The sequence below is a fragment of the Poecilia mexicana genome, unplaced genomic scaffold, assembly GCF_051168715.1.
Source record: "Poecilia mexicana isolate PSO_F unplaced genomic scaffold, ASM5116871v1 scaffold_11, whole genome shotgun sequence".
In the NCBI taxonomy this organism is placed as follows: domain Eukaryota; kingdom Metazoa; phylum Chordata; class Actinopteri; order Cyprinodontiformes; family Poeciliidae; genus Poecilia; species Poecilia mexicana.
The window spans coordinates 16871135-16898230 of NW_028263380.1; the positions used below are offsets into that span (position 1 = coordinate 16871135).

Consider the following 27096-nt stretch of genomic DNA (forward strand, 5'->3'; position numbering starts at 1 on the left):
ATCTTTCCAAACTTTTCCAGCCTGCAATGTGGCTGATATGTAACCAACATCTGTTTGAATGAAAACCTGGTTGCAGAAGTTTATTGGAAGATATTTTAGTTTAATTTCAGCATTTGTTCCTCATTAGTTCACACCAATTACATAGTGGAGATTTTTAACATGAATATTTTAACATAAAGTAAATCTGTACAAAAGACAATAATTTTTCATCCATCCATCAACTTTGCACCGCATTTTTGCTCATTCCCACTTCATTTATCCACAAAGGAAGTTAAATCCTGTCATAACTCATCCAACTTTCTCCAGAGTCATGGATGATGATGATGATGATGATGATGATACTGTTAGCAGAAAGGATCTCCTGAAGCAGTCAGTGTCGCAACATATCGGAAAAAGCCTCTGACAGAAGCATGTTGCTGCATGACAGTTTCATAAAATGACAAGCTGACAGGTCAATATTCAGACAGCAGAGATGATATTTCACAATAACATGTCCTGGATGACACCATCAGCTGTTAGAAAGCACTGCTGCTAATCCACCTCATTTGCTTTTACCACTGCTTTTTAAATCTCTATCCAGCCAGAAGAGTTAGTTTGAACCTCCTTCTTCTCTCTGCTCTGCGTCCATGAAGTCTCCTCTCCAACTCATCTGGGATTTGTGGATTTAGTTCAGATATTATTTGACCTCCTGAGCTAATATTCAGCTCCTGGTTGTAAAAACAATACCTCGTTACCATGGTTACAAGTCATAGCAAATGTCCAAAAGTAAAAGCGAAAAGTCTTTCCAGTTGCACGGCGTCCAGAATATCCAGTCAAGAGCAGCTCCACAACTCCTTTTTTTTTTACAGATGTAACTAAGATTGTGTTAAAACGAATAAAACATTGATAAGTTTCAAATACTTGTAAGTTTTGACGCAAAAAGAAAAAATTATAAAAAAACATCAAAATCACCAAAACAATGGGTTCACTTGAAGAAAATGAAAGTTGTTTAATGACCAAGTTTCCAGAACTAAATCTGATGGGGTCACTTAAAAATGGACAAGGAGACGACCTTGAAGTTTGAAAGATTTGGAGATTTTTTTCCTGGGCAGACAGTGAAGATATTACTAAGTGTTCCGCTTTAAAGAAAAGGAGATTTATTTTTCTGAATGCAGTATCCTGGAGACCAATCAAACCAGAACCCTACTCAGGGATTTAAAAGTTCCCCGCTGGAGTGTAGAAGAGAAGCTAAACTACTGACATGTACAATCAGACTGCAGCTACAGAAACCAATGTCATTCACTTGGCTCAGACACAAATAAAAAGCTGCATGTCAAGCTAATTAATGGTTAAACATGTAGGAGGATGTGTTACTGATTAAACAGAAATATCAGCACGTTTCATAATGACAGTAAAATTTGCTTTTAAAGAAAGAATATTTTTGTAGTTAAGTCAAAGTTTCCAAGTGATTCATAGTCCTGGGAAATGAATTGTTTTCGACAGAGATGGATTTTAGTGAGAAACTTACCTATCCTCCCTACCTGTGTTTATATCTATGGAGCAGACTACTTCCTGGATGGATCATCTTTAAAATAAACAAGTCAGTTTAGACAACAAGTTGTTCCACAGTCATCTGACATATTCCTGTTTTTAATTAAGTAATAAATTTTTATTCTGTATAAACCGTAAAGAAACAGGCTTGAAGATGTAGCCATGTTTCATTTATAAGCTTCCTGTTTCAGTGCCTCCTACATCCATCTTCTGTTTTTAGGCCAGGATGTCATATTACAAAGCCATTTTTAAGGTTTTGGAACTTTAACGAACCACAAAAATCACTTGTGACCAAAACCAACACAAAAGCCCATCTGTCCAAAATATCTTAGAGGGCATGTATTAAGCAAAGTTCACATTTTTCATGATTCTGTGCTTACATTTTGTGTTTCTACCGCTTCTGAAAACATCCCAAGTGCTTAAAAAACATGTAAAGTAGTTCTTGGCAATTTTATGTTTTTTGTGTCTGGAAAAGGAGCCATTTCAAAAAAACCTTCTGAATGTAACGTCACAAATCAGCAGTCATTGCCTGTTCCCTGGCAATCCCAGCGAAGCCCAGCCAGTTACCTAGCATCAAAAGTAGAGTTCCAGCATGTTTGGTTACTGCTGTATTCACTGTACAATGGCTGCTGGAAAAGATAAGTGTTTTATTGTTAACTTACCATCCAGAAACCACTTACTGCATTTTTGTTGGTTGTGCAGGAGGCTCCACTAATGCTTTTCAAAGATGTATGATTGTATAATTGCGCATCTGTTTGCAGCCATATTCACAGTTTAAACGAGTGTAAACGTTAAGTTGCCAGCAGCGTTTTATTTGGATTTAAAGTGACAAGAGGCCCTAAAACAGCTAATTCTGACAGGAGGTCAGAATAGGCAAAGCTGAACAGACTAAAACCTCACTGTCCAAGAATGATTTTGTGCAAAAATTGGAATGTTTGTATCACCCATAAACCTATCCTAATCTGTTCAAGGAAATATAGTAGATCACCTTTAAGGATTTCAGTAAATTAGCATCACAGCTACAGTCAAACATGGTGGTGGTAGTGTCATGATCTGCGATGACGCTGTTTTTCTGGATCAGTCATTTAATACTTAAAAATTACATAATCAATGGAATAAAATATAAAGTTTCGTGGAAATGTTGGTATTTTTAGGACGAAAATGACCATAAATCAAATCAATCAATTCAAATTTTCCCAAATCAGTTTCTTTCAATAAAAACTTATTAAACTTGAACAAAAACTGCAGGTGTGTGTCTGTGTCTGGTTAAAAACATATTTGTTTTTCATTCAGTGGGTAGAAAATCCAGACATTTTACCGAAGTAAGTGTAGAAATACTTCATAATAAAACTACTAAGTAAAAAGTACAGCACTTCTAAATTGTTACATTTTTTCAAAAACCCAAGTAAATATAACTGAATACTACCCAACTATAATCACTCTGCTTACAAAATGATAAAATAATAATATAATTTGCTTCACTGACTCCAAAACTCAATAACTGGAGGATCCGAAAAAAGGACTGGAGTGATTGATCGCTGCTTTCCAGCATTTCTTCTTCTTCTTCTTCTCTCCTTTGAGGCGTGAGAATCAGACAGTCTTCTGGCTGTTTTGGATCAAAGTCTGTCTCAGTTTCCTCCATTGTTTTACCGCTGCCAGGCCAGACGCCGCACGCAGCAGACTGAGCGGGAGATTCACTGCGTGCGTGGACGATCACGCAACTTGAGCTTTGGCGCACGCTGGAGGTGATCTGGAGGTGTGAACCCCAACAACTGACCTCTCACTGTAAATATAAAGTGTAGATCAGAGTGGGTTTTGTCACCCACTCAGACCTGAGAGCGGGTTTGTGCCACGCATGCAGATCTGGCAGCCTTTCACCCCGCGTCGCGCCAGTATTCAAATCGCGATCGGCTGGATTGAAAAGGAGCTTAATGAGACGTGCTGGTGTATAATGGGCTGCGGGAAAAGCAAGCAGCAGCGTGACTGAAGTCATGAAGCACAAGAATTTCAAGCATTTTGAACATTTTTGCTCATTTTCTCCTTTTTTCATGTCTTATTTCAGCAACATACATACTGTGACCTGTAAAAAAAAATCTGCCTCAAGACTCTGAAAGCAGAATCTCTTATTTGTTTTGTGTATTTTAAAGTTGTTTGGACTTTAATTAATTCTTCTGGAGCTCTGTAAACGACCAGGAACTCTCTGCCGTCCTCTCAACATGCAGCTGAGATTTAGAATCAGCACAACCCACTAAGAGGAGTTTTCTTGGAAAGAAACAAGGAAATGTGCTTGATTTCCAAAGCAATATATCTTGAATTGAAACATTTCATTTGTAGTCAAAAATTAAGTTTTTCAGTAATTAACAGATTTCCTTAACACTGTAAGAGTGAACTGAAGCATTATTCTCCTTTTTATTACATGTAATTATTTTAGCAACAGATTTCAATCCACCAGAGATATTCTTTTAAAAATAAAATAAAAATATATTCTTGTCTCTCTCAGATTTCTGCAGATTTTTGTGTTTTGCAACAAGTTGTCATAAAGCTATTATTCAAACTGTAAATAATAAAAAATATGATTTTTTTAGATAAGATTAACTTTAATAATTCTAGATTAAACCATCACAAAATCTATGATAATTTATTAAAATGATAGTGCTGCAAACATTTAAGATTTATTGCAGATGAAGTATTTGGACCTTCTTCAAAATATTTTATATTTTACGTCTTGTGATTCCTAATAACTTGCAATATTTTTAAAATATAAAAGAATTTGTAAAAAATAATGATCCTAAGCAGTTTAATCTTATTTTATTTAATATTTCTGTGTAGGTTCATGACATTAATACTATTAATATGTCTTCTATTGAGTCCAACCTAATTTGTTTCTAAACACTTTTCAATTGACTGTTTTTTTATCTTAGAAAATAAATAATTCAGTTGTTCAGAAATAGCGTGATATATTTAATTCTCCACGATTCAAACTTTGATTTCTGTTTAAGATTAATTAAAACGCCGCGGTTCGTTCAACAGGCTGTTTCTTTGCCTCTGACTAAATGGAAAAACTATTCCGGTCAATTTGAAAATAAATGCAACTGAACGGTCATAAACACAGATCGGTTTGCAGTTTAATAACTTTAATTATTAACTTTATCAAGACATTAAAAGTTTTCCTCCAGGACTTTAAAGTTCCCTTCAAATTCTGAGCACTATCTCGCATTTTTAGTGTTCAACTTGATTTGCAGAAGCTAAGATGTTTTATGTGTGATAAAATAGTTCTAAAACAATATAAACGAAAGGAAATATTCGTTTAAAGATATTATAACGCAATGCTGAATATTTACCTTCACGCTGCCTCGTGTTTATAACTGTTGACTGAAATCAGGCGGGATGTATCTTATTTTCTACTTTTAAAAAAAAATCTTCTTTTTTGGACTGTAGATACATTTGTTATTTTTGAAACCAGCCTTAGATGTGCATATTAGCACAACAGCTGCCAATCATTGGTATAAAATCCTGATTTAAATCTCAATATTCATTGTTGCTGCTGGAAATTCGGCAACTTGTTTTAATATCTTGACTAAATATCGCTATAGGAACAGCTCAAGTGATACGAATTATAATAAGTACAATTGTAGATGCTATGCAGCATTACAAATGAGATAATTTTATGTTGTCTGAGGGTAAATCACGTTTTTGAACGGATAATGAAATCCATAATAATAACATTCGTCATAATGATGGACTTCACTTGGACTTCTTTCTTTTGTTTTTAGTGAGTAAACAATATAAATTGTACGGGTTCTGTTTAGCCTGTTTGTTGCTTCAGTTGTTTTTATTAAGTAAGGAATGAATTGAGCAGAAAACGATTGATCAAATTCAGATTTCTTTTCATTTGCTGCCATCGTGTGGACATTTTGTGCATTGCAGGAAGAGCCCCGGTGGAGTCATGATTTCTGATGCTCTGCTGCCCCTTCAGGTCAAACTTTGCATAGCCGCATCTTTTAGAGTGAGTAAATCCGGGAGCGGCACTAATAAATACGTTTCTAATCAAGCGGGATAAAACAAGGGCTGTTTTTGAATAATGGTTAGTGAATTTCTGTCTGTCCTCTTAGGCCGGAATAGGAGAGATTACACTTTAAGTAACAAAAAAAAAGAAGATTAGTGCAATTTTCACTAAAAATTTCACTTTATGCTGGAAAAACAACAAACATGCAGGTATTTAATAAATGTTGGTTTGGCTCATCTTCCTCTATATTATATTAAGAAAATACAACACAAAATCAAATAAAATGAAACTTTTTGCAAGGATTTTGGGGTTCAACACAAAAAATTAATGACAAAGTTGATTGATTGATTGATTGATTGATTGATTGATTGATTGCTTGCTTGATTGATTGATTGATTGATTGATTGATTGATTGTCAGCTGGTCATTCAGTCAATTGGTTGGCCGGTTGGCTTGTTGATTGGTTGGCTTGTTGATTGGTTGGCTGGATGGTTGGTTGGTTGTTTGGCTTGTTGATTGGTTGGCTGGTTGGTTGGTTGGTTGGTTTGTTGGTTGGCCGGTTGGTTGGCTTGTTAATTGCTTGGTTGGATGGTTGGTTGGTTGTTTGGCTTGTTGATTGGTTGGCTGGTTGGTTGGTTTGTTGGTTGGCCGATTGGTTGGCTTGTTAATTGGTTGGCTGGTTGGTTGATTGTTTGGCTGGTTGGTTTGTTGGTTGGCCGGTTGGTTGGCTTGTTAATTGGTTGGTTGGTTGGCCGGTTGGTTGGCTTGTTAATTGGTTGGTTGGTTGGTTGGTTGGTTGGTTGGTTGATTGTTTGGCTTGTTGGCTTGTTGATTGGCCGGTTGGTTGGCTGGCTGACTGGTTGATGATTGGTCGAATGGTCAATTGGTTGCTTGATCGATTTCCACAATCATATATTCCAAACAGTTTATTTACTAAGAAAAGTAGAAGGATGAAGTTGAAATTCACTTAATCCCACTGTTCTTTAAGGAAGTAATCCATAGCCAGACAGTGTTCCTTATAAGAACATTATAAAAGTATTACATACACACATAACCTAAAACAAGTGTAAAAACACCATATATGTCACAAACAATAAAAAACAATGCTCTTTCCAACCTCACTAGATCCATGTATGTTGTGTAACCAATCTCTATATCTGTATTTCAATAAGTCATGTTTTGACATTGTTGTGTCGATAGCTGTAGAAAAGCTTCTTGAAGCCACTACTGTTTCATTTTGTCCTTCAGGTCAGTGTTAGTATATTTCCCTCTTGGTTAGTAGTTTTCTTTGTGTCTAGTTTCGTTTCTTCACCTTCTCTCAGTCTCTCTGTTTTGCTCCCCTGCACAGCTGTTCTTTACCCCCCTAGTTCCTCACATGTGTCTAATATTTAAGATCATCCTCCACTCCTCCTGCAGAATATAGACTCCCTTGTTTTCATGGCTCATTCCTGATTACTCCATATCCTTCTCTGTAAATTCTCCTTTTTTAATTATTATTAAATTGCTCTGCTCTTTCCCCACGTTCAGAGTCTGCAGTTATTAACTATAAAACATGACAACACATCATGGAAATGGGTAGAAGAGACCTGACAGCACACACAAAGCAAAACTGCAACACATTCAAGTTCAAGTATTCTGATTTTGCATTTTGGATATAATAATAGAATGAAATGAAACTTCAGCTGTCAGTGTCATGATTCCCCTTTAAACTCCTTTAAATATTCATTATTTTATTTTTGTCTCTGATTTAAGACGAGTTCATTCGTTGTCATCAGATAAAAGTAAAGAAGTGCTTCATAACACAACAATCAGAAAGAATAATGACCAAAACCAAGCTAGGATTGTGAAAAGTACAACATTTAATCAGTTTGTTGTTTTTAAGCCTTTTTGAATTAAAGTCTTAATAATAAAGAGGCTTCAGTTTGTTTTTTAAACAAAAGGGAGAAAGTTAAACACTAATGATAGCTTAGTGTTTTTATATAGGTATGTCTGTCTGCTGTTAAATAAAATGGGAACAATTTTCTCTTAGCAGACCAGAGTGGAAATGTAAACATTTATAAGGACTGAAAAGTTAAAAAATAATGGTGATAAAACAAAAGTTTCCATTTGATCAACCAAGGAGGCATCAATGTACACATGTAATTTCTCACCAGATTAATCCAGATCTTCAGACATTAAAGTAAAAACAACTTTATAAATCAATTTATGAATGATTTATGTCTTGTCAGGTCAGTTTAAAAGCTCTTTCATATGTAGAAATAAATATTTGTTTCAGGTGCATTATGACATTTGTCTTCACTTGCTAAAATAGTTATGCTTTTCCCATTTTGTCACATAATTATCACAAATTTAATTTGCTCTACTGTGGTTTTCTGTGCTAAACTTAAGTGGAAAATGTGCATGGTTACAAATCTGAAAAAGAGGAGCACATATGATGCAGCAACAGCTGCAAACCTGATTAGTTTTGTATATTTAGAGACTGAAATTCTTGTTTCAGAGTTAATATAAATTAACTCAGCTGATTTGCTGAAACACAGTGGTGGCAGCATCATGCTGTGTCTACTTTCTTCTGTAGACACAGAGAAGTGGATCAGGATAATCCTTGACGTGGAGGAGAGGCTCATCGTCCTGTAAGAACACAACCTAAACATTCAGCAGAATTACAATGAAATTCATTTTATAGTCCAGATCTAAATATTTTACACTGATCACTTAAATTGCATTTAAGTAAAGTAACGGTACATTTACTTGAGTACATTATTTTTCGTCCTCTTTCCACCTCTTTTGAGCTTGTATGTGTCATCTGTGACGTGTTTCTATTGAATCCTCATTAGAAAAGACAGCGTGACCCAGATTTCAAATCTTCACAGATATTCTCACGCCTGAAATCTCATCTCAACAATCTGCTTTAAATTGAAAACTGAAGCAGAAAAACAAATCAGAGTGTCAAAGAATCAAGAAAAGCTGCAAAAAGATAAAGTCAGTGAGGAAGATTGTATTCTGTAGTCACTTTGCTGTGTTCCAACAAAATTAAATGATTAAATAATCATGTTTGATTTGTGGAAAAAGCAAAGGGGGATCAAGTTTTTGCAAACGGTACCAAGGTTGGTTAAAAAGATGATCAAGGTGGTTTTACAACAGGAAACATCTGTATCTGCCTTCCCATAAAGGGGTGCAAAACGAAGGTTTTCTCATGACTCTAAACTGTCCGTCTACCCACAATTGATTAAAAACAGACCCCAAAAGAGCAGAGCACACAAGATGGCGAGAGTTTCTCAGAAAACAAGGAGCCGTTTGCAAGAGAAATGTCTGAAATGACTCCAAAGAGGAACTGAAAGAGCTTCAGCTGTTAGAAAAAGAGAGGAGGATTAAACGCTGACATGCACCGTCTGAAACTTTTGCTTAGGAACGTCTTTCCTTCTTCTCATTTTGAAAAGGCAAAAGACGAAAATAAAAATGTTAACTTACACAAAGATCTTCAAGAAATATATTCTTAGCTTGTGGGAATGACCATAAACTTTTAAAGAGCTGCAACTGCAGAGTGGTTTTCTATATTTTCTTGGATTTTGTTGCGAGAGCAGCAGATTTACCCCTGAGGCCCAAACGGCTAAACTGTTGCAGCAATTTTAATCCACAGCAAAGGGCAAAAGATTCAACCCAACGCAAATTGACCCTCAGCAATTACTCCAGGTTTTCAACTACTTTGAGAATCACCTCGTTGATTCTTAGTTACTATTTATTTGTAAAACTGTTTTATCTTTGGTTTGATAGACTGCTGGTAGAAAAGTGAAATTTTACACCCAAAACTAGATAAAGTCACAAAGTCAGGAACTTTTCCAAGGATGAATGATTCATAGAGTTAAGCGACTGAACAGGTGATAATCTTTTGTCTTTTTTTTTTATATTTGCACTGAATTTCCACACTAAAAGTTATGTTTTTAGATCTTCTTTCCTTGTCATTAATGTTTATTCAACATTTTTTTTCATCCTTTCAATATGCAGATGCACCAAAGTGCAGTAAGAACAAAATAACAAATAGCAACTCTTCAAGTAATTGATTTAAAAATAGTTTTCCAATCAAATAAAATAAATAGTTGTACATTTTCCAAAACGCTGTCACAATTCAGAAATAAATTGTAATTCAAAATAAAATATATACAGCAATTATAACAATTATTTCCAGCCAAAGTGGTCAATGACAAGAGCCCAGAACTCTGTAAATAAATCTAGTTTTGCAGTCATTTTTTCCCATTATGTAGACATTTTTTAAACTTTTTTGCCACTGAAGAAGAGAAAGTGTTATCATTTTTACTGCCATCATAAAACATATGTGGAGTATCTTAACTTTCGGTAACACTTTATTTGAAGGGGTGTGCCAACTTTGCATTAAATTATCATCATTTACAAAATCATGCAAAGTTGGCACTTTTAATGGACTTTTAATGCAACTTTTAGAGCAACTTTGCATTAAAAGTGTCATTATTTACCGAATGACACTTCACGACAACTGTCATAAACATTCATAAAGACTTCTTTATTTTCATGACAGGTGTTATGTCATGTTTATGACAGTGTCATGTCAGTCTTATGCACACCCCTTCAAATAAAGTGTTACCTAACTTTCTTTTTTTTTCCAATCCACCCTGTGGGATAAAACACAAAATATATTATTTTGGATTGAGTGACAAATTAAGTTTATCCTTGAAACTCTTGCCTATGTGAGGGTTCCCCCAGTGTATTATAAGCCTGGCGGGCCACCAGGCTTTACTTGTTCCCCCACCAGGCTTAGATTGCTTATTTATTTATGGGTTTTTTTTATGTTTGCATTTTGTAAGACTTTATAGTTGGTGCTCAGATATTAATCTTCCAATCTTTTAATAACATAATTATCAAGTGATATTTCAAATTTCATGTCAACTTTAAACATTTTTTAATACAAAAACACAACGGGCCGCTGGTTGAATGACTACGGAGCGCTCCAACCAGAGGGCTTAGCAAGTTTTCTAGGGTAAACCTTTTATGTACTTAATAAAAATCTATTGTATTTTATCATTACATTTATTTTAAATCCTAAAGATATAAATGAAATGCTTGTTTTTTTTTTTTAAAACTGCAAGAAATTTCCTGAAGTAGTAGTTATTTTTTCAAAAAGTCATGTGAAATGAGTTTTATTTGTCTTTCCTGATAACTAATTGTCTCTCTTTAAACTGTAAAAGTTGCAGCCTGGACACAGTGTGACCCAGAATTCGACAGAGAAACTGTGATGTGTCCTCAAACCGGCCGCTCACGCTCAGAAACACCACGTGACAGCAGCTGGTGCCTCCAACGGGAGCTCAATCAGTTATTAGGTTTAGGGAGCCATTTTCCAACCAGGCTAGGTTTTTTATTTTTTATATTTTTTTTAGAGCTTTCTTCCTTCATTTGAAATGGTTTTGGATTTACTCAAATCATCTTTGTCTAATATTACAACTTGTTAATCTAAAACACAAAAACATAAGGAATTAGTAAATAAATCCCCACTGCATTGTGAGCTCTGAGGACACCAAGTGGCTCAGGTCCCTGTGATAAAGATGAGTTCATGGGAGAGTAGCATGATGGCCGAGTGGAGTGTGTGTGGGTGGCAGCGTGGAGTGTGTGTGGGCAGCAGAGTGGGACAGACCTGCATGAAGTGCACTTTGGCTTGTTGTTGTTGCAGTGGAGAACGTAAAGCACATTTCCAGGCATCTGATGACCTCTCCGGTTCACATATGGATGGAGACGCTCTTATCTGACAATACACAGGCTTATTGAGCTGCTTGTTTTGAAGTCAGCACAAGTGAACGAGAACATTTAAAAATAATGTAACTTCCTCTCTATGTTTGAATATTTGCTTTTAAACCAACTTTAATTTGGTCTGGGTGTCAAACTGATCCAGGTTTAATCAATTGATCTTCCATTATAAGGACAAAAATAACAAATTATGAGCAACCAGCACACTTAATGCAGATTTTTAAAATAAATATTTTGTTTTTTCCTAGCTTTTTTTTTTTGAACACAGCTAAACATACATGAACAAAGAAAATACAAAATAACTCAAATTGCAATACAGTTAGTTCAGAGAGTTGCACAAATCCTAGCTGATTTGCCACAATATTTTTTTTCATTTAACTCAGATCTTCTCCAATTTTGCTACCTGAAAAAATAATTATTTCCATCATATATAAATCCTTTATGATCTGGTGCCAGTCATCCAGCGCTGACAACAGCCTTCACTATCTTCGATAACTCTTTATGAGCTACAACAACATTTAATTTCCCTTTGGGATTAATAAAGTATTTTTGAATACTTTATTTTATGCTTCATTATTTGTTTGTGTCAACGTTTCTGGTTTTAAAATACCAGATAAGCGTTTATAGACTGACTCCATGTCAACTGAATACAAAAATCCAAATAAAAACTCATCACTCTTAATGCTGTTTTTAGTATGAATACAGTCCTGCCCAGTTTATTTTAATCAAGCATTTAATTTCTTATATATGCCTGCGATGTTTCAACATTTGCAGGATTTCTGTCCTGTATTTTCATTCCCTGCTGCAGCTTCTTTCCTCTATATGTGCTTCTTGTTATACCACACTATCTATACTGATGTCTCCTCTTTGAGCAATTCCTACAAAATCTCACTCTGACTCATCTATATTCTTTTTTTGGGGTTGTGATTTATGCGTTTTAATCCGAACAAATCGAGCCAAGCTTTGACACTGTGCGTCTAATCCAAGAGGCCTTTTATTCTCCAAGATGTCATGTGCTTTATGCCTGTGAGCTTTTCTATTCCCTGCTGATCCACTGCATGTTCTTTAACTAGGACGAGTTTGCAGGGAAAGATGTTGGCTCTGGTTTGTAAGATGTGAAACATCTCTTTATGTTGGGTATAAACTTTAAGGACACAAACGAGTTCATCACTTTCATCTAAATGTCATTTCAACTTCTTGACATGTTGGAAACTTTGTTGTATTTTATTCAGATTCTCTGATATGACATAGAACAACACAGTAGATAACTGTGAAGGGAAAAAAAAACATTTTTGCCTTTTTTAAAAATCTAATGTGTCTGAAAAGTGTGGTGAGCATTTATATTTAGCCTCCCTGACTCAATGCTTTTGAAAACTACCTTTTTCTGCTATTTCAGCTGTTGTAAAAGAGCATCCCCACAGCATAATACTGCCATCACCAGGTTTCACAGTGAAATGAGGGGTTAAATTTTAATTTGTCAGTGGAAGCCTTATCAATGCAGGCCAACAGATTTCCCCTGCTAAGCAGAGGATACAATATAATAATATGAAATTATGTGATATTCTTCGTAGCATTTGTATTTCTTACCAAGATAAAAATATATTTTAGGCTGTCAGATTAAAACAGTCCACGATAATTAGGTTCTCAATAAGATAGAATATCAAAATCCAGTTTTTTGGTATTTCATTTTCAAAAGTGAAGAGTAAGCTGCACTCTTCTTTAGCAATTTTGCAAAATCCTGATACCAAACTTCTCCTCTGTTTTTATGTCCACATAATTAAAGTTTCAGGCATTATTTGAGGAGTCCTGGTCTTTGTATAAGTGTATAAGTTTGTAGACTTCTTTTAGCATCTTGCAGTCTGCCTTCTGGGTTAACTTGGTTGGGTGGCCAAAGTTTGGGATGTCTGCAGTTATTTTGAATGTCCTCCATTTGTAGGCTATTTTCAGTACAGTGAAATGTCTGATTTCAGATTAATTTGAGACCTTTTTAAATCTTTTGCTAGACTCATTAGCTGCCTGCTACAGCCTTTTTTTCCTTTTTTTAAGTTGAACAGCTCTTTTCTTACGATGGTGTTATTCACTTCTAACGGTCAGGAAGAAAAAAAAAGTGACCTTTTGCTGGTAGATATTAATTTCTGATCTCATATAGTCATGTTTTCTTACAGTACATTATGAGTTGATGATAATTTTTTTTCCAATTTTCTATCATCTGTCCCTTTTTGTTTCAACAATTGACATTTAAAATTCAAAGGTGTACGAAGACTAATGAGAACATTGTTATAATAGAAAATAGTTATTTATTATCAATATTTACGTTGCAACATTCAACAATAATATTTACAATTTCCTTTAAAAACAAACAAACAAACAAACAAAAACAACATAGCCCTAACTGGGCTTAAATATTCAGCTGAAGCTTACTGTATAATGTCATTAAAGTATAATGACTGCTTTGGGATGTATGTTTTTGAATCTGTCTAAATAACGCTACTGTACAGGCATAAATTATCGCATGTTAATAATAACTCTCTGTACAACTGGATGTGGTTGTTCTAAATTGAAAACAAACTATACCAAAATCACTATGGTAGATCTTTTTGTCGCTAATATTGACTCAAGTGAGCTAAACAATCAACGTTTTAATTGCACAGCCTGGTTTGCTATCAAATACCTTAATAATTATTTGGATTATGTATCTATATCTGCATATAAATGTGGACAGTGACAGGGTGTAATTAAGTAAGATTTTTTTTAAAAAATCTGTGAATATTTAATAGCTTGACATTGCGGTCTAAAATGAACACGAGAGTTAACACTCTTGAATATTCAACATTTCCCTATTTTAAAACATAGAAACGCTATTCTTTTTGTTTATATTGTGTTAACAGTGGTGTGGTAGTAACCGAGGAGAAAAACAAATGTCCTAGCGGGTTGTCTTATGGAAAGCAGGCAGCGAACAGCAGGGCTACAGTGACATTTTCCCCACATGCAAAATCATGCAAAAGGTAAATACTCCGGCGGAGGGATACAAACACCATACCAGAACATGGCCGCCTCCGTCATGTCCTCTCTTTCAGTCCCGCCCCTCACAGGCGTTCCCGAAGTCTGATTGGTCCTGAGTTTTGCAGTGAAGTCTCTCATTGGGTTGTTCACAGGTCAATCACGTGCTAACGTCAATGACGCCGATCGTACACTGGGTACGCTTGTGTCGCCTGGGTGGACAGTGTGGTTACATCAATATAAAGTGGAATAAAATGCCGCGGATGTGTGTAAATGGAGACGCCTCTTCAACGCGATTGTATACTGCCTCTTAGTTAAGACGGGTCAACTCCGAAGAAGGCGGCGGCAGGGCTAATTTCAGGGTTTATCAGCAATATTTCAGGGTAAGTGGAGTGATACATTTCCTTCCTGCGTCTTTTTTTCCTTTCACGGTTGAAAACTCGTTTTATTATTCATTTATAGCAAAACGACAATCCTGTTCCTCTTCATTAATTACTCGTAGACATACAGTTAATATTATAACGGGAAGCATTCATGATTTCCTCTAAAGTAGTGCGTAGTCCGGTTCGTCTTGCCGAGTTACACGGAGGGAGTGAGGAAGGTAATGGCTGTCGGGTCGGACTCGTAACTAGAAAAATTGTGAAATGGCCTGGGTACAGTAACGCTACTTTGTCCTTTTACTTTGTGAAGCAAGCGCCAGTAAAAGGGGCTCAGTTGAGGATATTTAATTCCGCTAAAATCGGAACACAATCTGACAGCAAGCTGAGCTCCCAGCGTGTCAGATTAAATCTTGAAGGGTTTACCTGTCTGCCGTCAGTTGGCCTGTTCAATCTCCAGACTCCATCTGTCATCGCCTTCATCACACTTTGTTTTCCTTGTAGAAAAACTCTATTAGCCTCATGTGGCCCCCCACATATCAGATTCCTACTGCAAATAAAAAAGATATTGCATTTTTTTTTCACTCAACCTTGTAACAAAAGCTCATTACTGTAAAGGCCCTGAGGAAGAATACTAATATCCTCCTTCCTAGTTCTGCTTCTGGAGGATTTAAATTAATATTAAAGTAGGTTAGATTTCATGCAGAAAAATCAGCAGAGTTTCATGTAGCAGGGGTCAAGCTGGGTTGCTGGTATTTGCATGGCCTTAGTTTACAGTAGGGCTAACTGTACCTGAATCAAATAGCAGATACCAACTGGGCCACTCATTATGCACACGGCAGAATGATAAATCCAGATGCTCTATTTTTTTCTTATTAACGATATAATAATGTAAAGAATGCAACATTTTCATGGTGATTATTGTGTGCAAATTTGTCATGGCTATGCACATTATCAGGGTTTTTGTAAAAAAGTGTTCATAATTTGAAAAATTATTGTAGTTACATCATTAAGAATGGACACTGCAGCATATTATCCACATTATTAATTATTATTATTGTTTAATAGCAAAATGGGCAGATTTTTATTATCAAACATCACTGACAAATTGTAGTCTAAAGACAATACAGCCAGCTTTCAGATTACTGTAAACACTTCAAGAAATGTTTGTTGATGTTCATAAAAAAGGATGAAAATCCTTAAGGTTGTTATTGTGAAGAAAGAAACTCTGGTCTCTGTTCATATGGTTTTTTTTAAATATTTTTGAGGTATGCATTTGAGAGAAATTAACCATTTCTATTATCCTCTAGCATAGATCCCATTTGTAGAAACTGGAGTATGGTCAAAATAACACAAAGGCAGTGTTTTCAGACCTCAAACCAGTTCATTTTCACTTTAAAAAAAACAATATTTTGATTTTAACTCATAAAGAGTTCAGAAATATCCCAATCCTTAATGTCTACATGAATGACCTTTCAAGAAGCTACTAATGAGTTAAATCAGCAAACCAAACCATTCTGCAAAGGTACTGAGGTTCTGTTCAGACCTTGTATTGGTGCCAAATCTTCATCTGATTCAGGTTTATTGAGTTATTTACCAACTCTTTATACTCTGACCCTTGTATGATACCAGAAAACATAAAGAGGAAATAGAGAATAAATAGCGTGACTTTACAAAGCTCAGCATCAGTGTGCATAAATTTAAACCCATAAAACAACACCACAGTAAAGCATTTGTCGACTCGCTTGCACAATTTTATTCATTTACTAATATGCGCTGCTTAAATGTGTCAAAATATTCCAGAGATTTTGCACTTTGCATGAATAATTTATAGTGCGGTGACCGCAGCAGTTCAATCAACTCCAAAAACAACAGTAAAAATAAAAAATCACCCTTACAGTGTCCTGATATCAACTGTTAAACGCCGACTGTTCAGAGAAGATGGTTTTTACTGAGGAGGATTCCAACAAATAAAACTAGGTAGTAGTTTTGACTCCACTGACAGCAGCACTGATTTTTGGCAGCAGATGTTATAAAAACATTTTATTTGGTTGTTGTTGAAGATGTTCAGTAATAATTGTGTTGTTGTTGGTCCTTCAGTGTGTCCTACCAATCTAATGCAGATACAATCACATCCTTAGTGTGTTTATTTGTTGTGAATTCACACATTTTTCACACCATCTGGACCCAATCGGATCACTCAGGATGCAGGCCAGTGCAACACTTACAGGGTTTCCTGCAGAAAACTTGCTAAGCCTGGTGGTAGGAGCGCTAGCATCCATAGGCCCATCATGTTTTTGAGTTAAAAATGTTTAAAGTTTACAAGAAATGTGAAAATATGACTAGGTGATTATGTGTTATTGGAAGACAGTATTTGCAATACCTAAACACCAACTGTAAAGTCTTAAAAAAGAGAAACAAGAAAAAGTTGTTTAAGTCGTTTCATCCGAATTAAAGATTTCTTAGCCTGGTGGGGGTGCAAGTAAAGCCTGGTGGTCCGCCAGGCTTATAAAGCCCTGGGGGAAACCAGGGTTTTAACACTTAATCCTCTTTGGGAGTTGAATTAAACTTATTCAATGACTGATATGTTGCATTTGATAGTCAATAAAACAGAAAAACAATAATAGTTTCATCTTCAAGCTGCTGAATTACAATTACTTTGAATAACAATCTCCATAAGAGTGGTGAAAAAAAATCAATTTCATATAAAAGAGCATTAATAACCTGCAAAAAGCAATAAAAGATTATTTTTTATTAAAAAAATTCAATTGCCACATGTTCTGTGCCCTCCGTGACATGTCATATTAAATAAAGTTATGTTTGCAGTTGTAAAGTATAATATTTTCTCCATTAACAAACAGTGATAAGAGAATATTTTTGCCTTGAAGCAAAAATAAATTCAGCTATCATTCTTTTTCATTGTGGTAAAATCCTGAAAATAAACATTAAATTATTTCTAGATATTGTTGGATTCTGGACCTTATGTGGGTCAATTCAGTTCCTCTCTTTGAGTTAAAAGAATAGCAAAGACAGGCGGATATCTATTCAAAGCTGCGTTTTATTTCCATTTCTCTAATGAAGGCTCATTGTTAGAAAGAGGCTGGAATATTTTCCTGCTTAGCTCTGCTTCTGCGCAATTTGAATTGATGCAAAAGTAAATTTGATTTTATAGAAAGACATTTGACAAGCAAGGGTCTAGCCATGCTACTGATATTTGCATGATCTTATTTACAGCCGGGCCAGCTGTACCTGCAGCAGAAAACAGGTGCCAGCCGGGACAGCGGCTTGGTTTTGATGAATTCAGAGGCCGGAGTTTCACTGCTTTAGCTGGGCAGATACCCAAGCTGCTGGGCTTGAAGTAGGCCGCTTTAACAAGGTGAATCTACTGCTGTGAGGCGTCCCTGCAGATGGATTCATGTTACAATCTGCAGTTATGAAAACCCTCAGCGATCAGCTTATTGATGAGTGAAGTGAATGTTAGGGATTGTGATATCCCTCTGAACTCTATGTTAAAATCGTAGTATTTTGTTAATAAATTAATACTAAGTAGTTTTCTTTACATTATTTGAAGTCTGAAAACACAATTTTCTGGTATTTTGGCTAGGGATGGCAATTTATCATGATAATCTGTAAGAATTTTGATTTATTTTTGTCACAATAAATTTTAATTAATAATGTTTAAAATCCTCCAAAACTGTCCGTATTGTCAGGATTGTTATTTTACTATTTTCTCCAATGTTTGTTCAACTATAGTATCAATACATGTAAAAATAGGATTAAATGCAGTTACTGTTAGCAAATAACACTTCTTTATTTAACTCAAGTCCTAAAGAAGCATGTTATTTTATTGTGTTTCAAGAACTGTGTTTGTGTTTTTGGTACTAATCTACCATGGAGTTACAGCTGTGAAATGATCTAAAAAAAATTAGTAATAATAAATATTTCTTATTGTCACTTTTATCCCAAGTACCACAAAATATCCTGATAAAACTTCTTCCACCCTTAATTTTGACCATCTTCTATTTTCTGCAAGTAAATACTTGCCATAAAAATGTTTATATTTAGAATTTGGAATCAGTGTTGGAATAAAAAGTAGTAAAAACAAAGGAAGTACATTTTTATTATGAGCTTTTTTTCATGGTTTAATCATTGATGGGGAAAAAATACATTTAAAATTCGACTGAAATGTAAAACAAAGATTTACTAATCAGCCTGTCAAGGAGAAGCAGCAATTTCTGTTCCAGCTTTAAAAGTCATATTGCAGCGCTGACAGCTTCCCCATCAATTGCTTAGCAACTGATCCAGTTGCCTCAGCAATCGTTTTATTATTGTCTGCTTCACTGACTGGCATGAGCAAAAATCAGTTTTATAAATTTTAAATGTCACGTCATTGCTTCACTTGCAAAAACTCATTGCTTCATGTCAAAGTCTGAGTTTTTTCACTTTTAAAACATCAAGAATCTAATTGGGTATTAACACAAAGCATGACATAAATAGGAAGTGGCATAAAGGAAATGTGGTTTAATAAGTTAAAAATATGCATAGGATAAAGGAAAAATACAAATACATGTAAAATGTCAAATTCTCTATAAGGTTGAGAAAATTAAAGAAGCCAAACCTTGGAGAAAAACTATATCATCCTTTATTTATCTACTGATTCAGATGTTTACTCGTTTCTTTAAGTTAAAGGACAAGAACGAATAAAAGAGCAAAATTGGCTGTCGATTTGTGCATTAACAAATTTTTATTAAAATGAAAAAACTTTGCAGTTGGTGTTGGACTACATTTGTTATGTCTGAGAAACTGAATGAATAAAAGAAAATAATTTAAAAAAAAAATTATTTTAGTATTTTGTCATTGACCAATCAGAGCAGCTCAGTAGAAAATCAGTAGATCCTGAATTTTTGATCAATAAATTGCTGCGTCTCTGCACGTCACAGATCTTTTCCTTAAATTTCCATATTTAAAACCATAATGGCAATAATTCAAGGAGAAAGTTGAGATTTTAAATCTGCTCATTTGTTTGGACAACTTTAAAATCTGCTTGTATAAGGTTGTAAAATTTAAGATTCAGCTAACATTTACACTGTGGACAGAAAGGTTTTGTTTATTTAACTGGCAATAGATGTTATGAAATATTGTCTGTGTGTAAAGAAATACATGACTTAAATATAAAAAGTTAAATTTAGTTTTCAGTCGGATTTAAAATGGCTAACTCAAATAGCTTTTCCCTCCTTCATTTTGTAGTACTTTCAAGAAAAAAAAAAAATCAAACCTCTTGCTAAGAGGAACCTGATCAGTGTGTCTTCTGTTTTTAAATTATTAATTTGTTTGAGATAGACTGAGAATAAGTCAAAATAAATAAAGCTAGTGTCTTTATATCAACTGTAGTTTGGTGTTGTAAATGAGAACCAGTTCTGTGTCGTCTCACCTGGTTAAATAAAAGTTCATTAACATCTTCAGGTTGATGTGAAGTTCAGACGTCTTGGTGTAAATTTATGTTTTCCTGGTCTGCCTTGTGGATATTGATCTGCGATGTTTATCTAAAAATCCTGACCGCTGCGAATCCGGCTCCAAACGTTTATGTCCGACCTTTCTATAGGCTGCTCTCTTAAAGGTCACTGGCACTAATTATGTTTCTCCAAAATGACAAATACTCTCTCTAAGCCTCACTGTTTCATTTCTAATCAGAAAACCATTTTAGTGGCTCATTTTTAGCTCCCATTCTTCAGAGATTGAAGCAAAGTTCACCTCACCAACAAATTACTGTCACAATAAGCAATAAATCAATTAATCACATGATAAATCAAAATGAGCTCAACAATTTCCATTTGAATGATTTGTCGTTTTTCTCTTTCTACCAAAAACTGGGTGATAAAAATCTTCACTGGTGTTTTGGTCTCAACTAAAGCTTTGTTGTTAACAGAAACTTCATAATTCATTTGATTTGTGGTTTCTGTTGTTTTGTTTATTTATCTTAGTCTATTTAAAATGTCTTTCAGGTCTTTTGTTAAATGTTCATTAATATTTGAAATGTATTGATCTTTGAGAACGTGATCTTGCATTGTTATGCCATTTTTATCATTATTTTCCTCGAAAGATGTCTTAAAAAGATTGTTTATTGCAATAACGTCTGGGAGAATTTCTCATGTCAGGCTTATGGATTACTTGATGCAGAATATCTTTAGTTTCTGCTGTGTGGATTCGGTGAATGCAGCTGTGCATTTTTAGTCTGGCTGCACGCAGGGCTTCATGCTAGCCAAGCGGCGACCTCATTATGTTTGTGTCCAATCAGTCCTTCGGCCAGGTCTTAATTGAGCCATCGGTGCCTTCGGGGAGGAAGAGAAGGGATGAACTTGTCAATTACAGTAATGAGAGGGCAGGCATGCAGAGAGCAGGCAGGGCAAGGCAGACAAGGCAGAGGCCTTGTAGTTCAGCCCCCATTTTAGTCTCTAATCAAAGATGTTAGTGATGCCTGAAACTTTTAAATAATAAATTTTCCCTCCAGAAAAGAGATTTTTCTGCATGTTGGGTTATAGTTTAGTCACAACCAGTAGAAGATGTACATTTTGCTATCCAATACTAATCTGTTAACCCAAAAATCTGCCAAGAGACGTACAGAAACAGAAAAGGAGATGCAGGGGTTTTGTTTGGCTAGCAACAGGCTTGTAGTACATATGGAAACTACCTATTGTATTCAGTCAATTAATCAAGTTTATTTGTATCTCACATTTCAGCAACAAGGCAGTTCAAAGTGCTTTATATGATCAAAATACAAAGTCCTAAAAAACACCACAAACATTACAATTTGCCATCGTTACACATCAAGATGTTGGTCAGGATTTCATTTATTATGATTTAAAAGCGAGCCTAAACAGGTGGGCTTTTAGTCTAGATTTAAATGAACTCAGTGTTTCAGCTGTTTTGCAGTTTTCTGGAAGTTTGTTCCAGATTTGTGGTGCATAGAAGCTGAAAGCTGCTTCTCCATGTTTGGCTCATTTTTTAGTTCATCTGTCAGGCTGGACAGAAAGTCTGTTTTTGCAGAGAAAAAAACATCCAGGCTTAGAAAGGTTTTGTGGAAACACATTTGAAACCAAGGTTGAACTTTAAGTACGGTGATGGCTGCATCATGTCTTCATTCCTTTTCTCTTACTGGAAATGTAGCCCAAAGGTCTATGTGTAATTCAGAAGAAGCTGGAAATTTGCGCTTCAGATGACCTCATCCTGGTCCTTCATCTTGTTCACGCGCATATTTTGGTTTGTTTCCGAGAAAATCTATGCTGTAGTGGGAGAAGCTTACAAAGTCTTATTATGAGTTCACACTTAAGTTTTTGTGAAGTTTGAAATGAAAGAAAGAACTCTGTCCTTATTTTTGCACCATTACAAAAACCTTACAGTGTCAATTGTACACTTTTATATCAATGTTTTTGGAAGGTAATGTTACCCATTTTTTTTATTGCCAAATCCAGAGAGGACTTAATATTGTTTATGTGTGTAATTTATATAGAAAAACTCAACACTAAAACAAAGAAAATACAGAAATGCACATAAAACATCCAGTCCAGTAAGTTTGACAAAGAGAAGCAACAATTTCTTAGATTTCTGATGAAGCTTTAAATGTCATAATGTTAACGACAGCTGCCCTATCACTTGCTTAGCAACTTGATCCAGTTGCCACATCATATCTCTAAATATAGTGCAGGGCTAGAAGAGCGAGCCCAGCTCTGAAACAAACATTTAAAACAACCTTCTGAAATGTGTTGCACAAAGACCGGCAGGCTGACAGGAACATGGAGCGGATGATGAAAACAGGTGGGACAGATCGGCGTTACCAGTCTGGTAACCCAGTCCAGTTGGGCCAAAAATAACAACTGGTTTCTTAATAAATCATGTTTATCAGAAATGGGGGTCTGGCAGGGGCTTCAGGTTGGTCTCATCCAATCTCTTGCGGTGCTGATAATGTGCAGGGTTGTTACTGGGAGAAAAAGTTGAGATGTTTGATCCTCAGGCGGTGAGCGACTGTTTCTGACTCACAGTGAGTCAAGCTCAAAACTGGGCCGCTGAGAGTCCAACACTGTAAATCCCTGAAATAGCCCAAATGTGCTGCTGTATTAAATTAATGGCAATTGAATACACTAGGGTCTTTATTATAAGCGGGAAGCAGAATAATTTGGGTGTTTTTAAGGATTCAAAATGTAAATTTCTTATTAAAATTCAAGCTGGACTTGTAGTAAAATGTGGGACGTTTGATGCCACATGCGTGCTGCGGTTCAGCTTTTAATTTTTTCCATCTGACTTGACAACAATCCCAGAGGAAAGCAGGAACATGTAGGGTTAAAACTGGAAGAAAAACGTATTACAAATGGACTAATGAGCTCAAAATGTTTGAGTTGGACTGGGAAACTGGATATTAAGTCATTCTTTTGGAGATACTGAAGCTTAAAAGTCTCATTTTTCAGTCTTCAGATATTTAAAATACCATATTCTGATGATTAGTTGGATTAAGATTTTTCATTCAACCACTTAAGCCTTTTGTATAAAACACCAGAAATACATTAAAGATTAAAATAGGTCATTTGTTATTTTTTTAAAATAAGAAAACAAAAATTTTATTCCCAATAATTCAAAAGAATAACATTCCTTTAGTGAATTTGAACCAAATTAATGTAAAAAATACCACTTGATGAGTTTAGGGTAAAATATATTCAGACAAATTATTTTTTTATCTTAAGTAAAAATGTATATATTTGTACAGCTGTGGCCCAATTACTGCTCTGAATATGTTTTATTTTTTTCAGCAAATGGCATCTTTTTGAGTCTGTAACGATTAATTGATTTAAATAGTCAATTGTTTCAGCTGTAAAACAGAATATAGTTTAGTGAGAGTTAATAAAAAGATCAGAGGATAAAGTTCTGCAAAAAAAAAAAAAAAAAAGTTATGCACATCCACAGTGTTATACTTTCAATTTAGTAAAGGAAACTATAAAATTGCAGGAAGACGCTGCCCAAAAGGTCAAATGTCACGCTCATCACTTACGAGTTTTTGTAGTTGCCGTAGTTTTCGTGTCATAGTTTGTAGTTGGAGGGTTTGGTTGCAGTTGCTGCTTTAATTTAACATTTTGGTTGAGCTGATGAGCAACGTTGATGGTCTGATTGAAATAGAGGTGGTGTTTATTTATTTGCTCTCTAATCCATTTATTTGTTCCTGCAAGGAAAGAAAATTAATCCAATAATTACAAAATAAATCCATAAATGAACTAAGGGCATAATTTAATATCATAATTTAATGGAGTTTGGTTAATTTACTTTGATATCCATTTGTAGTCATTCCCATTTTGAGGCATCCATTTAGGATAATTAACCTTCAGGATTGTTTTTTTTTCTTTGATTAGAGGCTGCAACTAACCTGTTAATTTAGCAGAAACATGCAAAAAAAAATAAATGTATTGCTTGTAGAAAATCTAAGAAAACAATATTGTTCAGTACTGAGATGCAATTATCTGAGTTACCTGGGTTCTGGCGTCTGAGAATGTTTCATCGTTTCATTATTTAAGAGCAGAGGTTCTGCTCCTCTCAGCTGGATTTAATCAAGCACACCAGCCACCCCATATGCAGCACATCCACCATGCACCTGACTGAGTGTAATGAAATGTTTATGCTGAAATGGTGATTAATATATGTCTAATCCAGCTGTGAAGCTAAATTACTGTCACAGGGGGATTGAAATATCACTGCGGGTTGGAAAAGTGCAGCTGAATACAGAGTAACTCTTCACTTGAAATTAAAAAGGAAAAACTTCTTGTTAAAGCATATACTAAAATATTTTTTCCCCATTACTATTATCAGAATGTGCCTGTTTGAATTGAATAACTGTTTTTACTCTCATCAATGTTTATTTGTGACTAAAACGTGGATATGTTCATCCTTAGAATAAATTAAGGATGAACAATATATCACAAATATATCGTCATTGCAATACCAGTGAGTTCAATATTCTTACCTCAAAGGATTGTTTTGAATGCAATAATAATTTATCAATATTACAGTTCTGCATTTGTACTTTTTATGCTAACACAATTTCTAGGCATATATCACACCTGATATTATCACAACATTTACCAATATTATCAATATCAGTAGTTTTTCTAATGTTGTTCAGCCCAAGAAAAAAAATACACAAATAGAAAAATACTTTTTCACAGGCAGCTTAATAATCAAAAAACCTCAATGTGAAGTTGTTAATCTGAGGCTAAAGAGACGTTTTGTGAATAAACCGAAACGCCTCAAGGTTTTTGGCAGAAATGTGACGCCATAGTTCATGCTCTGCTTCTCCCGCCTCACCTGCCTGAAGTTTAAATTAGCGAAAGGAAACAGAATCTGTTCCTCTGCAGCTTTTTAAAAATAATTTAATTGTTAAAAGATTGAATTTTTTGTGAACTCTGATGACATTGCATCATCAAATTTTTTTTAAATAAATGTGATTAATTAAAATTCCTGCAGTTTGACCCTGAAGTATATAAAATGCTAACAGCTTAAAGAAAGTCACATTAAGTACTAAGAATCCATTTAAATGTGCAAAACACAACTTTAGAAACTATATTTATCTAAATGTAATTCAGGATTTTTCAGGTAAAGATTTTCTCTCCTTGCTAAACTAAATGTGTTTCCTCAGCTGCATGTTTTATCTGCATTTAGTGAGCTCCAGTAGTAAAGTAACTGGTTTCAATTTTGTTCAGATTCCTTAAAGCTGAACGTGCTCACTGACCCTTCGGTAATATTTATACACTGTTTGCAGATAGCATTAATATGCATATCATTTGGATCTATTTTCATTTTCCTGCTGTGCATGCAAATGTCTTCCTACATTTTCCATATCCTGTTTGTTTAGTCAGGTGGAGACCATCCTTACTGCAGCTTTATTGAACTAAGCAATAGATTTAAACTATAATGAAGCGTAATACATCGATCTTTATGTAGAAATGTACAACCTTAAACAGTGGAAACAGCTTTGGTTGCGGTAACATATCTGTCTGGAATCCGTCCATAGGAGATTTGCACAATGTGTATCAGATTTCCTTCTCGTTATGCACCAGATTTAGTTCTGCTGTGTTACATTAGAATATCGGTTTTGAAGACCTAAAGCTGTGGCTTTGTGCTCACAGCTGTCGCGTTAACTTGGTGCAAAATGAGCAAATTAAATATCATTTGAGGCTCTTTGCTTTTGTGGGTGCCATGTTAGCTGATAAAACTAATAAACAAATAAAAAATTAGGGTTTCTTTAAAGAGAGGACATAAGCTGAGTGGGTGGGCCCTCGCATTGTTCACGTTGCACCTTGACCTCATGATCTGTGCATTACACTTGCTTTTTCACATCCTATTTCAACTGAGCAATAGTTCTCTGTTATTTTTTTTGTACATTATCACACCCTAATGTGATAAATTACTGTTTAATAAATGAATAAACTACTCTAAAGCTGCAGTATGTAACTTTTATGAAAATATTTTTTCACATATTTGTTGAAACCGTCTCTGTGTTGTGACAGTAAGGCACATGTGACAAACTTGAGGCCCGGGGGCCAAATTTGGCCCGCAGTAGCTTTTTATGTGGCCCTCTAGACTCCAAATTACCTCAGTATGTCCCTCCAGTTTTTCACAAATCTGCAACAACCAAACTGAATTCATGCAAAATCAACAGATCCCCACATTTTTTATGATTTCACTGCAAATGTTTATCAAAATTGGCCAAAAAGTCCATGACCAACACAGCGATTAATGAAGTCCTATTTAGTGCAAATATTGTAAAAATTCCTTAGAAATATTTCTAAATTAGCGCCACAAAATCTGTGATTTTGATTGCAAAAAAACCCGCAAAAACAATCACAAAATCCTAGACGGACTGATCGGTGTGAACAGATGTTCATTATTATTTAATTTTAAGAAACACTTAAAATTGTGTTGAATGCTGAAACAACCAGCTGTTTATTGATTTTTTTAACAGCTTAATTGGTTTTATCAACACATTCTGGGACAACTGGCCCTTTAAGAACATTCAGATTTTGGATACGGCACAAAATGAAAATGAGTTTGATATTCCTGTCTTTCCCCAGCACTTCCAGTGCTAACTAAAAAAAAAAAAAAAAAAACAGTCAGGAGGAACCAGGAGGAGGGTGTTAGTGCTGCCAATCACCCTTGTGGATGCACTACTTCTCTCCCCCTTTCTCTCTGCTACGCTGCAGCTACCAGTGAATCCTCAGTCTAATTATGATGCCAGATTTCCTTGGACAGTAAGTTGTTTTCTGCCATTAGCACACTGAGCAGCGCATACAGAAGTATGATTGCCAGCAGTAAGACCTTCCCCTTGGCTCTGATTGGTTGTTTTTGACTAGTGCATTTCTTCAGTAGCACTGAGAGGAAT

The 27096-nt window shown here is 35.2% G+C and overlaps 1 protein-coding gene across 7 annotated transcripts in view; it reads left to right on the forward strand.

The window, feature by feature from the left end:
- The first annotated feature begins 14472 nt into the window (after window positions 1-14472).
- LOC106919952 (myocyte-specific enhancer factor 2D homolog) overlaps window positions 14473-27096 on the forward strand; it is a 41302-nt gene continuing 28678 nt past the window's right edge. For 4 of the 7 annotated variants that reach the window (XR_015764634.1, XM_014990642.2, XM_088010304.1 and 1 more), the window contains exon 1: window positions 14474-14687. The gene's annotated coding sequence lies outside the window, so the exon portion shown is untranslated. Of the gene's footprint in view, window positions 14688-27096 lie in introns of all 7 variants that reach the window. The other 3 variants (XM_014990643.2, XM_014990646.2, XM_088010306.1) reach the window with 1 other exon arrangement.